This window comes from Chrysochloris asiatica, unplaced genomic scaffold, assembly GCF_000296735.1.
Source record: "Chrysochloris asiatica unplaced genomic scaffold, ChrAsi1.0 scaffold00169, whole genome shotgun sequence".
NCBI classification, from domain to species: Eukaryota; Metazoa; Chordata; class Mammalia; order Afrosoricida; family Chrysochloridae; genus Chrysochloris; species Chrysochloris asiatica.
The window spans coordinates 2,565,835-2,573,791 of NW_006408687.1; positions in this window are offsets into that span (position 1 = coordinate 2,565,835).

The window sequence follows — 7,957 nt, forward strand, 5'->3', positions numbered from 1 at the left end:
TATGAGTCAGAACCAACTCCACAGCACATAACAACAACAACAACAACAATGCTTGAATGTCACCAATAGAGATTCAAATTTCACTGGTTTGGCATGTGACCTGCTCATGAGGAGTTTTTAAAGCTCCCCAGCTGATCCAAATGTGCAGTTATGCTAAAGACTCACTGGTCAGGCTATGTCCTTATAGACTGCCTGTCTGTGCTCTTCTAGCTATCTGAATATCTAGGGAGAGAAAGCTTCCTACAGCACTGACTCTAACTTTGTCTCCTGAGAGACAGGGGAAGTTATTTATAACCATACTACCTGTTACCTATAAGTCAATTCTGACTCATAGTGACTCTATAGGATACAGTAGAACTGCCCCCCATTGGGTTTCCAAATCTTTATAGGAAATCTTTATACTCTTTATAGAAGCAGACTGCCACATCTTTCTTGCTTAGAACAGTTGGTGGCTTCAAACTGCCAATCTGAGTGTTTTAACCACTGTGCCACCACAGCCCCTTAGAACTACACTAACCTTTCATTTATTTAACATCAGAGAAAGAGCCCAGAGGGAGCAGTGGTTAAGTGCACGGCTGCTAACTCAAAAGATTTGTGGTTCAAACCTACCAGAAGTTCTGCAGAGAAAAGACCTGGTCATTTGCTTTCCTAAAGATGTTGTTAAGTGCTGTAGAGTCAGTTCCGACTCATCGAGGCCCTGTATACAGGGGTTTGCGAGGGTTTGCAAGGAGCAGCTGGTGCATTTGAACTTCTGCTGACCCTGCTGACCTTGTGGTTCTCAATCGAGTGCTGATCGTGTAGCGCCACACAGCCTTGACAACGCTGTAGGATGATCCTCCCGGGTGCTATAATGCCACTCTGAGTTGAATCAATTAGGCAGCATGGCTACATCTCAAAGTGTTTTCCAAGTCCTTGTTGTTGTTAGTTATCTGGGAGTCAGCTCTGATTTACGGCAACCCCAAGTATAACAAAACCAAACAATGCCCTGTTTGCCTTCATAAGTATTCCTTCACAATCTCTGGTATGCTCAAATCCATTTTGGGGAGTCATTGTGTATTTTGAGTTCCTTCCAACCTAGTGATCTCATCTTCAAGCATTATGTGGGACAAAGTTCTATTATGATCCATAGGATTTTCACTGGCTAATTTTTGGAAGCACATCACCAGGACTTTTTCATAGACTGTCTTGGTTTGGAAACTCCAAATCACTATGTAACATTAAAGAAACTGTATGGAAATATTTAAAAAATAATTTAAAAAAAACAAAACTTCTGGATTTGATTACAAACCTTTCTAATGTTGCGTATTATTTTCTTCTTGGTATCTGACAGTTATATCAATTCTTACCTAGCTCCTCCAATAAAGTACAAATTCCTTAAGGTTAGTTTCGATGGATTCTTTATCTCTATTTTTTTTTTGCACAAGTGTTCAGTAAACATTTAGCAAGTGTTCAATAAATATCTCTTAGATGAATGATACAGTATTTGTTAATGAATATTGTTGACTACCTCCTCTACGCCTGCTTTTGCTCTAGGTCCTCTAGATCCTAAGAACATTGTGGATGGCCTCACAGCCTGTTTCACAGAGTTCTAGAGAATGAATGAAACACTATTTCAACTTCTAGAACTACTTCATGTTGTTGTTGTTGTTATGTGCCATGGAGTCAGTTCTGACTCATAGGGATCCTGTCTTGGGTTTCTGAGGCTGTAATCTTTGCAAAATCAGAAAGCCTCATATGCCTCATTGGTACTTACATGTTGCAGTAAAGCTCTGAAGCTGGCACAAGTCAAAGAATATAGGAGATATGAACCTAACAGTCAAGACTCAGCCTGTCTCAGATTAGATTGTTGCAATCCACGTATCATTCTAAATGAACAACTTCCCATTACTTTGAGCTTTCTCACACAGGGAACTTGAAAAGTAATAACCAAAGGAATGCATTAGCGATGCTCAGTCAGAAACCTGAAATCCTAACAGATGATACACATTCTTAGCAACCTAAGAATGAAACCTATGTTTAATTTCCTCATTAAAAGGACTGTACCTGAGACTTCTGTATGAACTAGTGATACATATGGCACTGTTTAAAATAGATGTATATGCCAAGGAAAGATCGTGGATGAGGACGCATTTAACAACCAATTAAAATAAAATGATGTGTGTTTATGTGTATTGTTTTCTTTCCCATTGACGACTCTGAAGAGAAAAATGGTGGGTTTTTTTTGTTGTTGTTGTTAAGTACCGTGGAGTCGGTTCCGACTCATAGTGACCCTGCACAGGGTTTCCGAAGCTGTAAATCTTTACGGGAGCAGAAAGCCTCATCTTTCTCCCACAGAATCGCTTGTAGTTTCGAACTGCTGACCAAGATTAACAGCCTGATTCATACGGTTCTGACTCGTAGGGTTTCCAAGGAGCGGCTGGTGGGTTTGAATTACTGATCTTGCAGTTAGCAGTCCTGTGCTACAGAACTCCGTACCAGAACTCGGGTCTTCCATTGCTGTTGTTGTTAAGAGCCATTGAGTCAGTTTCGACGAGCGCCTGGTGGTTTTTAACCACTGATTTTGTGGTTAGAAGTCCAATGCCTATCCTATAGGCCATTTCCCTTAGGTTATGTGAAATGGAAGAAGTGGTTTAAGAGGGCCTCAAAAAGTCCTTCAGTTAATACAAATGGTCTGCTCATCCCTTTAAACTATCAAATGTGTTCTTTACTCCCCTTTTTACGGGAATTGAGGCATCAATGAGCTATAAATGAGCTGGAGGGAGACAACATTCTCAACTGGCCTTATTTGCAACTTTTCTGATTTCCAGATTGCCCTTAGGAAGAAGGGGGGAAACATGAAGATAAATCATACATTCCACTACGTTAGTCAGACTTCAAGCTAATTTAGTGCCACCTAGGCTGTAGGATAAGGAGCTCTGGTAGAATAGTGGTTACAAATCGGTCTACGAAACTTAAGGTCAGCAGTTCGAAACTACCAGCTGTTCTGCGACAGAAGGATGAGACTTTCTGCTCCTGTAAAGATTTACAACCTTGGAAACCCTGTACAGGGTCGTTATGAGTTTCAACTGACTCTATGGCACATAACCAATCACTACAGACTGTAGGATGGACTGAGTGAAGCTTGGTCAAAAATAAATTTGCCTAAACCCAATACAAGGTAGCTAGCTATGCGTCAGGAACTGACTCCACGGCACCCGGCAATATCAGCAACAAGAAAAGTACAAAATGCTTTGTAATTTAGAATCGAAACTCATGGTATTTTGTGATTAAAAAATGTACTGGCAGCCTTAATGGGGCTCTGGAAGTGATTCTGTTAAAATCAAGGAACAAAACTCTTTGTACTTAACACAGAACCAAGATAATGTTCAGTAAAAACATGTGATAAAAGAAATACCATTATGCTGGACCCCCAGGGGGTGATAAATATTTTTACAGACATATCAGATGTAGAATTTGAAAATGAAGGAGCCTAAAATGCACATATAATCCATATTAAAATATATATTTAAGAGGAAAAGATATGAAAATGATTATCATAATGTTTACAAGTCTTGATCTTAATATATTAATACAAATTTTAAATTAGAGTTTGAAAAAAGGAGTGACAAAAGCGAAATTGTTGTGCTATTAGCTTGTGGGCCTATCTACACTCTTTAGGAACATTAGATTTAGTAATTTAGACTTTCTGGTCATAATAACTATTTTCAAAAGTGCCTTGACAAAAATTCACATCTTAATTTCAGGATCTCTACATTAAATCTAAAAGTAAAGTTTTATTTCTTAATATCCCTTGCTTTATTTCTACAAATGTTAATCTCAGTGTTATGCTTTTCAAAAGCTTATCTAGTCACTAATAACCCCTTTGAAATTAAATAATAGAAAGAGGAGCTAATTACTATAGTAGAAAAAAAAAAAAAATACCCCCCATTCTCAAACAGCTGACTCATATTCGGTATCACTTTCCTTTTCTAAGGCAGAACAGAATGATAATCCAGGAACTACTATTAAAGATTGGAAACTGACTAACAGGATATAATTATCTTGGAGCAAAGGTTGGATGAGAGTATTTGGTTACTACCAAGTAATTAAGTAAGATGAAAATAATCATTGATGTTTGATATAGAGGTAAGGGAAATTTTATTAAAAGAAAATGCATTTCTATGATTCAAAGAAATAAATACAGTTGCAACAGTTTGCAATTACCCTGTATTTTATTCATCATGATTCTCTATTAATTGGCACGTCTGCAATTTTCCAGTAAAAGGATAATTAATGTTCATTATGACAACACTGAATATTGAAGTATTGTGAAGAGTTATTTAAAAGCTAAGAAGATTTATATACTCTAATATTTGAAAATAATAGTTATTTAAGTCTTGTCCTTAGGAATTATATATAAAACCTTTTTAAAACACTTTTTTTTATGGGTTGAGTAAAATTTAGAGAGAAAATTAGTTTTTTATTCAACACTTGATACACATTTTGACTCACGACGTTGATTGTAGTCCCTACAATGTAAAGGCATTCATTCTACTTCCTCCCTATTTCCATCCATCCTTTGTCCTTTCATGTTCATTCCTGTCTTTTGAGCTTAGTTTTTGGGAAAATGCTGGTCTTTTGATCTCATAAAGTTGATTGTTCTCAGGAATGTGTTTCTGTTAGGTGTCTGTAGTTGGGCTTAAAAATGATCTAATAGTTTGAATTCAGTTCCAGGCATGAAAAGTGTCTAAGTATCAAAGTATCAGGAGTGCTTTCTCTATCAGGCTCTAAAGGTGACTAGACTTTTTGTAAATAACACCTATTTGAAGAACTTCTCTTTAAGTTATATTAATATAAAATGATGTATCCTCGATGTTACTTTCAAGAAAATACAATAATCAATATAATCAGTCTCTTACTCCAAGCATCAGTGAGTTTGAACTCATTGGTTTCACTTCTCCATCAATTTCAATGTGCTGTATGAGTTTCTTTTTAAGGTTGCTTCTTCTAACCTTGTCTGTGACTTTCACCATTTGGAAAATACTATTTTGGACACCAGTAACTGAGTTGAAGAGCGGTTAGAAACTGTAAGACATATGGGACCTCAATCACTCTTATTGTTAGGTGTGGTCCAGTTGGTTCCTAATTATAGCGGCCTGGCCTTATAATACAACAGAATGAGTCATTGTTACGTTTCAGTCCAGTTCTGCTGACACTGTGCCAATCCATCTCATTGAGAGTCTTGTCTTTTTTTCTGACTGTCCACTTTACCAAACATGATGACCATCTCCAGGGACTTGTCCCTCCTGATAATATGTGAGAAGTATGAGAGAAAGATGATGTCTTGCCATCCTGGCTTCTAAGAAACGTTCTGGCTATATTTTGTAAACTTGAATAATAGTGGTATTAATGGGTCTTCATTGTAGGTCTATGGATATTGTCTTATCACAAACAGCATTGTATTTCAAGCTAGATATTTAAATGTTCATTTTGATGGTGAATACGATACCATTTCTCTTCAATTTGTCATTCCCTGCATAGTAAACCACAGGACAGTCAGATTCAAAATGGCCAATACCTGTCCATGTCAGCTCACTAATGCCTAGGATATTGATCTTGATGCATTCCATCCATTTTTGACAACTTTGAATTTTCCTAGATTCATATTTCATGCATTCCATGTTTCAGTTATTAATGGATGTTTGCAGCTGTGTCTCCTCATTTTGAGTTGTGCCCCATCAGCAAATGAAGGTCCTGAAAGCTTTACTCTTTTCGTGTCATTATGGTCAACTCTAGTTTGAGGAGACAGGTCGTCCCCAGTCATATTTTGAGTGCCTTCCAACCTGAAGGACTCATTTTCTGGCACTATATCTGACAATATTCTGTTGCTATACATAGTATTTTTATCATCTAGCACTATATGTGGCAATGTTCTGCTTCTATTCATACAGTTTTCAGGGGCTAAACATTCAGAAGTAGTCTGCTTCTCCTTCTTCCAAGTCTGTCTTATTCTGGAAGCTCCACTGAAATCTGCCCACTGTGGGAGACCTTGTTGATACTTAAACTAACCAGCTGCTGCTCGGAAACCTTATAGAGGGTTGAGCATAGCTTCAAGCATCAAAATAACATGCAAGTTCACCACAGTACAACAAATTGACAGATGAGTGGTAGGAGGGTGACCTTAGAGTACGAAAATAGTGGAAGCTGGGAGAGCAGTTCATGAGAAGGAGTTCTTAAAAAACTGGAGCATACATTTACCTTTAGCTCATACCCTGTTTTTCAATTTTGTTGGAGTATGAAAGATTGAGACAAGTTGTGGTTTTATAAATTCATATTCCAGTTCCTTGTTAGACCATTGTATAATATGTGTTTGCTAAGAGATTAACTGGACTTCTGGTGTAGTGCTGTAGGAATTGGACTGTGAACCACAAGATTCAAGCAGTTCAAACGCAACAGCCGCTCCTTAGAAACCCTATACAGGGTCGCTATGAGTCAGAACAGATTTAACGGCATAACAATAACAACAAAGGATTAAATAACAACTTTGTACATTGGCTTATCCATTTCCAACAAATATTAAGTTCTTCATTTGCCAATTACTGTTCAGCACATTGGGAATATGGTAATGACAAAACACACCAAGACATTGCTTTCATCAATCTTTCATTCTAATGGGGAAATTAAAAACAAAAAACAAAACAAAACAAAAAAAAATATATATATATATAAACATACACACACATATATGTATATATATATGGAGAGAGAGAGAGAGAGAGTCCTGGTGTGGCACTGTAAGCTACTGCACTGGACCGAAAGGTTGGTTCAAACTACAAGGTTGGCAACTGAAGCTCACCAGCTGTTCCTCGGAAACCCTATAAAAGGTCAAGTCTGAACCAACTTGATGGCACTGAACAACAACCATATAATACATAAAGTGGTAGACCTGTTAAGAAAAATTGATTTAAATGAGGAGATGGAGAAGGAGGAACAGTTGTACAATTTCAGGGTGGTTTTTGAGTAGAAATAAAGAGGAGTAATCCATTAAAATGCAATAATTTCAGGTAATGGGAACAAAGTATGAACAAACGTCCTGAAATTAGTGTTGTGCTTAATCTTTTTAAGAAACAGCCTTGAACTTGGATCAAAATTAATATGATGCTATTATAATCATGAAGTTCTGGTGGTGCAGTGTGTTATATGTTGGACTGTTGACTGCAAGGCCAGTGGTCAAACTCACTGACCACTCCATGGAAAAAAATATTAGGCTGTGTGCTCCTGTGAAGATTTACTGTCTCAGAAACCTATGTTGCAGTTCTACTCTGTCTTATAGGATCGCGATGAGTCAGAGTCCACTCATAGGCAGTGGGTATATCATCATCACGGACCCTATCACAACCACTATCATCACCATCATCATATGACTTTGAAAAAGCGTCCTAGAAGCTTCAAAGAATATGATGTTGAGATAACCCCACCAAAGACAATCTTAAATTAGGAATGGCTTAATTTTTAGCAAAGGTCTAAATTTTTAAGTATCTTCAGTTTTATAACAATTTCATATTAAAATATAATTTGAAAAACCCATCATTTGGCAGGTATTTTCAACTTTTAGCATGAGTCTGGGTCTAGTAAAGCACTTAATATCCTGTGTTATGATTTTGATCTAATATATTCAGAAACACACAGTGATCTATATAGGTTCTAGAACTCTACTTTGAACTGTGCTATCTTGTGTGTTACTGTGATGCTGGAAGCTATGCCAACAGTATTTTAAATACCAGCAAGGTCACACGTGGAAAATACAGATGAGGAAGAAGGAGAGATGGATTGCTTCTGAATGTTTAGCCACTGGAAACCTTATGAATAGCAGTGGAACACTGTTAGAGAGCACCAAAATATTAAATATTGAAACGTTATGAATAGCTCAAGAATGCTGTCAGATATAGTGCTGGAAGATTAACTCTCTCAGGTTTGA